The following is a 12,776-nucleotide window of genomic DNA, read 5'->3' as shown; positions in this document are numbered from 1 at the left end:
ACACAACCTATAATAATATAAAATTGGAATCAAAGAAATCATCCAATTCCACATCAAAATCGAAATCAAATAAATCCCTAGTTTACAGAGGAATAATTTGAGAACTTTGTTGAGTTTTAAGAACCTCATTTTTAACCACACATTTAATTAAATACGTTAGATTACATGGCTGAAATTAAATCTGATTAAAAATTTAAGTATAAGAAAGATTAAAGATGTACAGTGATTACACTAATTTAAGCGTCTGTTACACATATGTAAAAAGTCGATTCGGTGCGTAAAAAATATTGTGATTTTTCTACGTACATGCAACCTACGTATATTACATATATGTAAAAAAATTCAAAAAAAAATTGTTACGTTGAGTTCTTTCAAGTTCTTAAAACTCAAAGTAGTTCTCATTTGTGTATATATATATATATATATATATATATATATATATATATATATAAGGCTGATTTCTTTTGAGAACCACTTTGAGTTTTAAGAACTCGAAAGAACTCAACGTTACAATTCTTTTTTTGAATTTTTTTTACACATACGTAATATATGTTGATTATATATATTTAAGAAAATTACATAATTTTTTACGCACCGAGTCGACTTATTAAATGTGTAACGGACGTGTTAAGTCGTGTAATCACTGTACATCTTTATTTTCTCTCATACTTTAATTTTTTAATTACATTTAATCTCAACCACATAATCTAATATATTTAATTAAATGTATGATCAAGAATCAAGTTTTTAAGTTCTTACAACTCAACAAGGTTCTCAAAATATCTCTCCCCCTATACACACACATACATACTAGCATTGACCCGCGCTCCTTGCGGCGCGTGAAAACATTCAAGAATTACAAGCATTGTTTTGCATGAATCAGAATTCAAATCCATTCGCCATTAGCTACAAAACTTGCTTTAGAGGGTTGTTACAGCATGACATCGTTTATTTGTTTGTAGTGCGGCACATATTTCCACACCCTGCATTAAAAAAAACACAAAAAAAAAAAAAGCACTCTCGTCACATAGTATATAAAAAAATAAAGAATGACAATATTTATATAAGGTACCATAGCAAGAGCATCAGATTCATGATGCATGATTATTTAATTGTCTTCTTTGCACTTCAGAATTCCTCTAAATTTATAGAATTGCAGCATTAGTTAGAAGTATGTATAAGCACTGTTAACAAATTATAAAAATCAACAGCTTGCTTGAAAATTTCACTGATGAAGCTTTTAAATAATATGGTTTTGGTAAATACCAATTCTAAAACTTCTAGAATGAGTTTGAATGATCGGTTTTCTTGAACAAAACTGACATAAGCCTACACTTAGGAATATAAGCATGCATGTTTTCACTCAACACGTGTATTTGATTATTCATGAGCATCAATAGTAGTATAGTTAGCAATCAATCAAGCAAGGATTTTCATGAAGAGTAGGGTATGACCGCAAAAGCTCATGATTCAGACATTCAACCACTCCTAACGTTTCTATTTAAAAGCCTAACACTATTTACCAGATAATTCTAAATACAACTAACACTACATCCATACGATCGTTTCTAACTGGAGACTAATTAGCAAACCTACACTCTTTAACATATAGCATGTGTCTTAGCTTTAGGTGAATGAACTCTTCCTTGTGCAAAATCTCTCGTTAATCACTTGCAAACTATTAAAACAAACAATACGCAAACTGGACTACTTTCAGTAAAACTAACTATATCTAAAATATCTAGACTGCCCCTCAATCCAGATTTACCTCTGCACCAAATCCTTTGACCCTTTATAACAAATATGAGTTGCTTTTTTATCTACACACACACACACAAATGGGTCAATTTAGGTTATGTTTTATCTCTAACACACCAAATAGGTTTTGCTATAAAAGGAAATGAGTCAAATGGGTTAGACGAGCTAGGTTGGATTCAATTCAAATTCATAAAGCCTTCTAAATCGTTTAATTTAGAAAAAGAAAGAGTCGTATAGTGATAATACAGTTTCTTAATCACATTTAACAAATTACCTACTATTAAATATAAGAAAGATTGTTTGTGGGTCATCTCAAACGAACCCTAGCCGTTTTGGGCGGAAACTGTTATGACCAGTTGCCCAACCCACCCATTTAACCAACAATGTGCTTTAATAATGTAGTTCGGCCATTTAGTAATGATAGGTTGAGGAGACCTGCAGGTTATGTCTTTATCTCTAAAGGGTGTAGTGAAAAAAAAAATAAAGAAACTTTATACACACTAGATCAAAAGTAGTACGAGCTAGGTGTCTTTATATAATGCATAAAACCTTCTAAAATTATGTTAAAGAATATAAGAATATTATTAAAATAACAGAGTTTTGTAATCATATTTGGCATCCTAACTGTTTATTGTTTATATAAAGAATAAATGAGAGAATTCAGGAATACAAAATCGTGATGATGAGAGATGTTGGTGACTCACCTGCCGCAAGCAAGTTGGAATTTTCATGAACCCTGGCAGTAAAACATCAACATCCTCCAGAACATTTAGTTAAACGGGATTAATTATGTTGAGAACCCGCCTTAAGGTGTCTATTACTTTATTGTTTTACTAGGTTATTCACGGTAATGTTTCTTCATTATGTTGATAAAGCTTATGGATTGTTATTAAGATGTTTGTAAATTGTTCCTTTGTTGTGAAGATGATGCCAACATTCTTAACTCGGTGAAAACTGGGTGTCGTATTATTAAGTTCGACCTTCCCTCCACTCATGAAGTAAGTGCTATTTAAATTTACCTATAGGTTGCACATTAAACTGATTTTACGTATAAAAAAGGTTGACAGGTTATATATAAAATCTCGGAAAATTGAAGTGCAAATTTAGATATCAAAGAAAAAGAATTTTGCTTTACCAATGAATTTGCTCGAAAGATTGCTAATAAATCCAAACAGAATTTGAAGAAAGCAAACAAGGATTTATGGCACTTGAAGCCTACAAGTATTATAAGTAGGACAAAGCATATTACTAGTCATATGCTTAACCTTTGATAATATCTTATCTAATTTTATCATTGTCTTCTCTTTATTGTGTAGGTACACTAACATAAAAAAAAACACACACATACACACACTATTGAGTATGCAATCAGTAATAAACATAGTCATGTAGTTAATGAGGAGTTGTATGTTAGGACAATGATAACTCGGAAATTGATGGTTGTGTAGTTATCGGTGTGACCTAGGGTAGTATTAGATTCACGTCAAAGTGAACATTCGGACCACAACATTTGTACGGTTCACATACTTTTTGCTAATGGATTCAAACTTTGATTCAAGTTATATGTTTACTAATTTAAAGACACCCCGCTGCAACGCGTGGGTCAAAGGACTAGTCCAAAACAAAAATAAACCATATCAAGAATATTAAGTCTATTTTAAATTTAAAAAACGTTGAGAAATTAACTTCTTAATAACCCATCAACTGTAGACTGGGGCTCTCACTTTTACCCGAAATCCAACCCGAAAAAACCCGAATCCGAACTAACACGACCCAAGAAACCCAAACCCGAGAAAAGGCTAACCCGAACCGAAGTAATTTGGGTTGGTTCTTGGGTTAGAATTCTAGGTTTCGGGTCAACCCGAATAAACTTTTAGAGCATGTTTGGTGAGTTTGAAAAATGCTTATTGGCTTATTGGTGTTTTCAAAAAGCCAATAATTTAAATTTGTTTGGCAATCACAAAAATCTTTTTTATTTTAGCTTTTTGAAAGAGTTAAAAAGCAGCTTTCCAAAAGCCCCAAATCCCGATTTTTCAAAATGTTTTTTGAAAAAACCAATAAGTCAATAAGCATTTTCCAAACTTAATCCCAAACATGCTCTTAGTTTTAAAACAATATATATTTTTAGGTATTATAGGTTAAGCCTTAGTCGCTGACGTTATTAGAATTTAATCCAAGCCGATTGTTCTTAATTCACGTATTATGAATCGATTGTTTATTAATGTTTCAATTTTTGACTAAAAGCAACTATAATCCAACCACCCTAATGACCGCATACTTAAGACGATTATGTCGATCTTGTTTATTATGGTTGAACTTTGTTAAATTTTACTATTTTTAGGATGTTTTATCGGTTTATTTTTGTTTTATTATTAGTTTGTTTACATTACGAGTAAAGAAAAATATATTACATTTAAATTTAGCAATGTAATTTTTTTCCTATGATACTCGAAACCTGATTAACCCAGTCCGAAAAAAGAACCCAAAGAAACCGTGAGAGATTTGGATTGAGTTTCGAGTACCTAAAGAACTCAACCCAAAAAATTAACCCGAAAAAAACCCCTACTTTAGACGACAGATAAACAATGTCTTCATGACAACATAATCGGTTGCCATGCCTACAACATAATAGTTTGTAGGTTAAGAATATAAATGGGATGGGAAGCTACATAATAGTAACCAAGCTTTCTCTACTTTTCATTAAATTCACTAAATAATAGTTCATTATATGCACTCAAATTTTTATTTTATTTTTTTTTTATTATTATTATTATTATTATTATTATTATTATTATTTTTGTGGAGGTATGGGAATGAAACCCTGATACCATCCGATTTACTCTGAGACACGTGATTTACCTTTATCGTAATTAATGGTTGTGAGGCCGGTCAGACGCCCATTGGTGTGTGCTCCATTTATTTTCCTTTTTTTTTCTTTCTGTTGATCTGGTTTAACTGGTTTGTCCAAATGAAAGCGGTTTAAACCAAATTGATTACGTAGGCGTCACGATCGGTCTGACTTGATTATGAAAACAATACTAATAGCTACAAACATATAATTACAAATTCAGACAAACATATAATTACAAATTCAGATGCATTTATATAATCATTCTAGTGACGTTGTTCATGTAAGTTGCACCATCAATTAGTACAATGATTATAAATAACAAAAACAAACCATAAAATTATTGGCATGAGGATGAATGGATGTATGGCATCAAAAAGGCCCGGATGTCCTATTCAGCAGTCCAGCAGCACAAACTGGGCTGGATGTTCTGAATTGGGCTATTGGGTATTTCTCACCTGGGCCATTTCATTAAACATGAATAAAAATATTTCCCACTATAGATTTAAACAATTAAAGTTTGTTTCAGTAAACCTCTTTTAGTAACGAGTGTTATTAGTCAACAAATCAACCATTATAAAGCTTTTTAAGTAAGCTTGTTTTTACATGATCATCTAAAATCCTGTTATGGACCTAAATGTGGCATAGATTTTATGCACTTTATATATTAGATGTTCTATTTAAATATGATTATGATTGTATATTCGCTCGTTCAATATTCGCTCATTCATGTAGTGAGATGTTGAATGAATTTAATAACAATTTCTTTTGATAAAACGATGCTTTAAAAGTTGGTTATCGTTTGTATATTATATAACTATCATTGAATTGCATGTAGTTGGAAATCCTTTTAAAATTGCGCTTAATTGTACTAGTTATGAAAATGATGGTGAAAGGGTCCGTAGGTTGAAATGTTAATATACACGAATGGTGTAACCACTGCCCCCACTGTCTTCGATATGGACCCTGTGAATTTGGATTCTCCACGAATATGCAGAGTACCAACGGCTAGACGGTAAAACCCTTAAAGATGCATACATGATTATGGAAATGTCTGAAAGTAAAAATAGTGAAATGAAAAAGGAATATCCAAAACCTGGAAGCACGGTCACTCTAAATGTCACTTTGTTGCAATGGAAAAAAGCTTGAAGATATCGTTCCGTCTTCCTATAACTGTGATGTATGCAATCAATGTTTCCACAAAGCTACCATTTTTTATCGATTCTTATTGTTTTTTTAAATCAAGTTGTCGATTTTTGAATCTATTTTGCTTTTCCCTCATGTTAGCCGCACTGACTACCAGCTCATTGATATCTCTGAAGATGGATTTGTATGGTTCTTTCTGTTGTTTCTTGATTAAGTTACTTTTTTAAATGTTTGTTTGATTTTGATACTTAATGAAATGTGAATTAATGGATAACATCAGGTGAGTTTGCTGACTGAAACTGCCAACTGATTATGCTCTTCTCACACAGGTATATTGTTTATATTATAAAAGAATGAATGATTGAATTCGGAATTTAGTTTTTTGTACTATAAATCCGTAAGGCTATGTGTCGTGGAGGGGTTACAAAATGGGGGTGGGGGGACTTTCGACACATTAGCAAAGGGGCGATCTCATTTTAGGGATGTAGCAGTGTTGTAGCCCAGAACCCCCCCCCCCCCCCCCCCCCAAACAGTTACCATTGGTCCATTCAATAAAATAATAATTTTTTTTAACCCAAGCAAGTAACAAATCTATGCCCCCCCCCAAAAAAAAAAAAAAAAAAAAAAACGTTATCATTGGTCCATTCAATAAAATAATAATTTTTTTAACCCAAGAAAGCGACAAATCTATCCCCCCCCCCCAATGTCGGCCACTACACACAGCCATATATCAAATTTATGGTTAAATGTGCAGATAAAAGATGGATTTGCAAACGGGAAAGATCTGGTTGTGAGTGTGATGCCAGCAATGGGAAAGGAGCAGATCTGTGCTCTCAAGGACATTGGTCCAAAATAGGTTTCTTGTTGTTATTCAACTGAAAGAAAACTGTTGTGATATCAACAGAAACTTGTTCTGTTGTAATATTACTATTTTATTTTCTGCACTAGTCCATTTTGGCTATGAACAGCTGTCTGTTACTGGTTTCATATACTTCGAGTTCCACTAGCTTCTATGAAAGAATGTTACATGTACGATTTAAATACTGATTGATTATTTGAACCTTAAATAAATAAGATGTTATTTTGACAAAGATTAATCGGTCATCTAACTCGTGGGCTTGTAAGTTGTAACTAGCTCGGAGTTAACTAGAAAAACCTTTGGGTAATGAAGCTTTTATGCTTGAAATAACTATTCTGTTTTGGGTCTTGGTCAGTCCCCTCTCAATCTTACATCATGTAACCAATCATTTTTATAGACATTTATACTAAAGAAGGAAATTCTGATACGAATAATTAAGTACTCGAATGCCACTCCACAAATCTACCTTTCCAAATTAGGATTCGAGAATTTGCTCAGCAACCTTGCAAAATGAAAACAAGATCTTCCTGTAATCACCAGTCGGTGTGAGAATCAGTATCGAGCTTTTCTTCTTGAAGAAAATATAATTAAGTACGAGAGAGTGAGATAGCATAAATGTACCTCTTACTAATTATAGTATTTATAGAGGTGGAGAATATGGTTGGTATAATTGATGATGTTGCTAGTCCCCATTATTTGTAACGACATTGATAGTGACACCTTTTATTCTTATTGGTTGATTGAAATATTCCTTTTGTCCTCTTGGGGGGGGGAGGCATATGATTTAAGGACGACTCATTGACATCATTCGGGTTACCTTGATATGGGTGACCCGACCCATTCCACTTCATATACATTTATTAAATTCTGTTAATTCAAAAGTATTAGTTATTTTACTAAAAAAGATTATAAAGACAAGTCTTGAATCTTCAATGGAATAAAAATGGGTCAAATATGAAATGTTATGTAACTTATTTTAAGTTATGTATTATCAAATCTCGAAGATAGGCATATTGATGAAAACAACATTGAAATACTTAAGCATAGTCATAACAATATTTGCGATCAACATCAATGTATAAAGATAATTTCCGTGATTTACACGTAGCAAAATGTTTGGTTGAAAAATTTGCAATAAGACTTTTAATCTATAGATTTAAATGAAGTATTTCGTTTTGGTTACAAACTATTTAATATAAATCAGTCTAAAAATATACTAGGCGTGATAACTCAAGAATATTAGTACCAACTAAAGAAACATGAAGCAAGTAATTAACATAACATTTAAGATTTAAAATGCGAAATGGTTTAATTAACTTAAGAAAGTAAAATATCTTTTTTATTTATACATTTATTAAAAAAACGACTCACCTCATTTTTAAACCTACTTCTAAATCTACACCAATTTTCACCATAGAACTAGAATCTCCAGCATTTTTTAAGAAACACTTTCAAATATTCAGTACATACTTTAAAACCGTTTGACTACAAGCCCTTTGACTTTTTTAATTCGACTTGATTTAACTCCTTATACAAGTCATGAAAAGCAAATGAATAACCTAACGTTTGTGAGAAATGTATTATTTATATATAAAGATAATTTGATTAAATCAATAAAAAAATGCTATAAAAACTTGTAAAGCCCTTTTAAGATTAATTAGTTTAGTAGATTGAGTTAACCCTAATTCGAAAGTAGATATGATTAATTTAAAAATCTTGTTGCTTGATAAATAAAATCTATCAACAAAAGTTTAAAATAAAAATGTATCAAAGTGGAAGGCGAAAACATTTCATGCTATTTGTCTTATCACAATGTGGTGCGTATGGAGGACACAGAATGATATGATCTTCAATGGAAGACCGGCGAACCTTAGTAGCATGGTGAGTAACATAAAAGTCTTGGGCTTGCTTTGGATTCGGAACAGGTCGAATATGGAGGAGATAGATAACATGAGAGAAATGGCGTGCTTTTAATTTGTAAGGAATTCCAAATGGGTTTCGTAGATGTTATACATAACAAGCCATAATAAGAAATAAAATAATCAAAGAAAGAAATGAAGAAATGAGAAAGAAAAAAGAAGCAATAAAAGGAAGAATGGAAAAATAAAAGTAAAATTCCATCTCACATTGATGGAAGAAAGAAAATGGAAGGCTTCCACCATGGTATAAATAGGATTTCTAACTCTTGTCCCACTTCGTTAGATTACAAAACTTGTAAGCTCTTTATAAGGAAGAGAGTTTACATAATAATATTCTTATGTGCCAAATCACACCCAGTAGTCCTAGCAGAGGGTGCGAGGCACATGAGCACGGGCGCAATGTGACGCTTTGATGGCGCACTTTGCACGCTCGCATCGCCGACTTAGTGTTTTTGCACCTTCGCGAACGTCACCTAACACGTATCGAGCCACGTGGCATAGTTAGGGCTGACTAGAGAACCCTACTGCAACTTCGCGATACGCGAAGATGCTCAATTTCAAGTATAAATAAGGAGGCATCTTCGACTGCACAAATCGTTCAAAAAATCACCGTAGTTCTATTGTTTTGACACCAAAAAATTAGGATGGCGACCGGAACGCTCGCATTCGACTACTTAAAGTATTGACATGTATAACATGGTTTGTGGTCTAGAAAACGAGCACTATAATCCCACCAATCCAGGTAAGTAAATCACCTTCGATTCTTGGAATCTTTTTGTCAAATGGTCGTTTTATAATGTCTCGCTTCCAATGAGGGCTACGAACACGATATAAATGCAACCTTTAAGGGATTATAAACAACGGGATCCAAGTTAATCTTGTAATCCATAAAACACAATGAAAATCTACTTTTTGCGTTTTAAGGTAAGGATACCTTGGAAATACTATGAAAGTGTGTGTATGTGAACGTTTGGGATATTGGTGAATTTTAAACAAGTTTATAAATAATATGCGATATGAACAATCAAAATAGAGTAAACACGTATGAGCACACGTATAGGACCCTAAGCATAACAATACTAGGTCGTTACGTCTAACCACCTATCCTATTGTCAGGGCTCTGATAACAATCTGTCACACCCCGACCAAAGGCGGCAGAACATGCCGAGGTGTAACGATTGTCCATAAGCACATGACACCAATTAAAGTGATAGTATTTAAAAACTCATTTCATTTAATAACATCGAAAATGTCACATAACAATTATCCATAAAATAACCATAAACAAGAAATCACAAAATATGGCAAATTTGATATTGTTCATTTTTACTAATATCCTAAGGTCTTTGATGTCGTTTTCTTCACAATCATAAATCAACCAAAATGCAAACCTGCAACATTTCATAAAATAAAGTTTGTCAACACAAAGGTTGATGAGCAATTCATAAGTTTAATCATATTAGTATATAATAAAGATAGCCACAAAACTTGCATACGAAACGATAAATAAAAGTGGTGATTTGGATAAATAGATATCGCTAAACACATTAGCGACACCTAGCTATAAGGGGATGCCAAATAGTCTAGGATTTTATAGTTATCGTTAATTGCATTACGTTAACGACACCTTGCTATAAGGGGATGCCAAATAGTCTAGGATTTTATAGTTCCACCAACCGAAAGCGATAAACACATAGGCATATAAGCATAGAACACCAAATCGAGCAATTATTTAGGTAAAGTATACAACTACGTTTGTGGTTTAAGATTCAAATATAAAGCATTTTGTTGAATAAGTATGAAATGTCACCCCCAAAATAAAAGATGGAAAATGGGGTATGAAGTACTCACCTTCAAGTGGTAAACTTGAAAGATGATAATTTGGAGATTTGTCGGAACGACGAGTTTAACGCACAATTCCTAAAAAGAAAAGAAGTCTTGAATTTAGAAAGGTTGTCTTGAAGGTCTTTAAACAAAATAAATGTTGAGAAATATAAATAATTAATGTTCAAGGTTTAAAATGTGACTATTTAAGAATTTATAATAATAACCCTTTAAAAATGTAAGTTTGCTCGAAACCGGGTTAAAGTATCTAACCTTAATATTTACTCAACCTATGTTAAGTAATAAGGTGGGTAAAATGCAAGAATGCAAATCCCTTTGGAATAAAGATACTAAAACGGGTTTTTTTTATCGAGTGTTCGGGTTGTCGGTTCGGGTCTTGATAATTGGTCAAATCCAAAGTCAACTTTCCAAAATATTGAATGCTATGAGATAACTCAATAAAATTTAATAAGACTTAACCAAGTATGTAGTTCCATTGTTTTAGAACTAACAACGCACGTTAAGCGAGTGTTCGGTTTTGTCGGTCCAAACTTTGTTATGAGATCAAGTTGGATCCAACATTTCCAAGTACTTACGAAAATATTTAAAAATCAATTTGTAACTATTTTTAAAGAAATATACAAGTCTTGATGGCTAAAAAAAAACACACTTCTGTGTCTTAAGCGAGCAAGAATCGGTTTGGTTCGGTTTCCATCTCACAACAAGTTCATAGATGGTTTCCACATGTCCAAACACTAAAGAACTTGTATAATAATGTACATATAAAAAAATACCAAAAGTTAACAATAAAGTCTTTAAACAAAAGTTCGGTTTTCGGTTCGGATCGTGTTTCGGGTTAAGACCGAGGTAAGATTCTACAAACCCATAACCATAGAATTTGTAAAAATGATTTTAGAAACTTAAATCTAACACTAAGTATGTTTAAACAAACAAACCTAGTAATAAAGTTCGGTTTACGGTTTAGAGCTATTTACGGTTAAACCGAAGCATATACTTTTAAAAACCCATAACCATGGAACTTGTAAACATGACCAACAAACTAAAATAAGCAAGATTAATATGTATGAACAAGTTATATAGATGTATATATATCAAGGACACGAAGTCCTCCATGAAGCCTTGCCTTATGGGATCCGAAACCTCACCGACCGGAATCGGAGAAGTAACTACCAAAGGTAAACAAGGGGTGTATATTATATATATGTTGCACAACCATAAACAAGTATTAATAAGGCTACATAAACTAATTAAGATGAAGACCAAAATCCTTCAAGAGCACTTAAGAAGATAACCTTGAATCTTTGATGTTTGAGAGAGTTTTTTTTTTTTGGAGTTGTAGCAAGGGAAAATGAAGAGGAAAGGTGGTGTATATATAGGGTAATGTTGGTGGTCAAATATGGGTGTGAGACACAAGAGTTTTCATGCAAAATGGATCAAGACAAAAACACAAAACAACAAAAAAATAAATAAATAAATAATAAATAAATAAAAATACAAATAAAAATAGGATGTTTTCAAGACCCAACAAGTGTGAAACAATATTGTAACATAAATCCATCATTTTGATTATAACATAAGCTTCGGTTTACAAATCGGGTCGGTTTACATAATAAACAAAAACGAATACAAACAAGACCCGAAATTGACGAATGTCACACTAATAGAGATATACTACATTGTGTTTAATCTAGGTGCTTAACACCAGAAGGCTTGTTAAATATAAACTTGCAAGGTGAGACATTCGAATTTTTGCATAACTCACATTTGCGTGAGACATTAGATTTTCCAACACTGTCATGATGTTTTTCCAAAAACATCAAACTCATGACGGATAGTTTAAATATTTTCAAAGAATTTAAACTACATTACAGTGATTAAGTCTCTGTAGACTTACGGGATGATTATTACTGGTATTGTGGAGTTTTGTATACAAGGCTTGCCTACTGGGCTATTACACGTTACTTATTGGACAAGTGTTAGCCAATAAGTAATATGACCACAGTCACAGATACGGTCGAGTGACAAGTACCTTTTGGTAATTTGTAAGCAGGCAGATGTAAAAACATTTTAACGCTGTAACTGTAAAATGTGTCATTTATAAATGAATGTACTCACCAGTATTTCCTGCTGATCAAATATTTTTAAACATATTTCAGGTGACTTGTTAGAGATAAAGGAATGATGCATGCGGGCTTCCAGCTTAAATAAGTGGCCTGTCACCAGAATAAAGAAAGGTGTTTTGTAAATTAGGGTTTATCCCTATAAAACTTATGTTTGTATAAAAACGGGTTTTTATCCCAGTTTATGAAATAAGAATTATGGTGTTTTTACAACTCTGATCATTTTTCCTAACTACGGTTCTGTTAAGATATTCCGCTGCAAATTATTTTAATAAACACCG

At 32.5% G+C, this 12,776-nt stretch overlaps 1 pseudogene; it reads right to left on the bottom strand.

Annotated features, from left to right (window-relative positions):
- Nucleotides 1–5,646, bottom strand: part of LOC143619648 (putative LRR receptor-like serine/threonine-protein kinase At1g74360 pseudogene) — a 41,473-nt pseudogene extending 35,827 nt beyond the window's left edge.
- Nucleotides 5,647–12,776: the final 7,130 nt, after the last annotated feature.

The sequence above is a fragment of the Bidens hawaiensis genome, unplaced genomic scaffold, assembly GCF_021521415.1.
Source record: "Bidens hawaiensis isolate Kalapana, Puna unplaced genomic scaffold, B.hawaiensis_p1.1 tig00002477_1, whole genome shotgun sequence".
Classification (NCBI taxonomy): domain Eukaryota; kingdom Viridiplantae; phylum Streptophyta; class Magnoliopsida; order Asterales; family Asteraceae; genus Bidens; species Bidens hawaiensis.
This window is presented reverse-complemented; position numbering and strand designations above follow the sequence as displayed.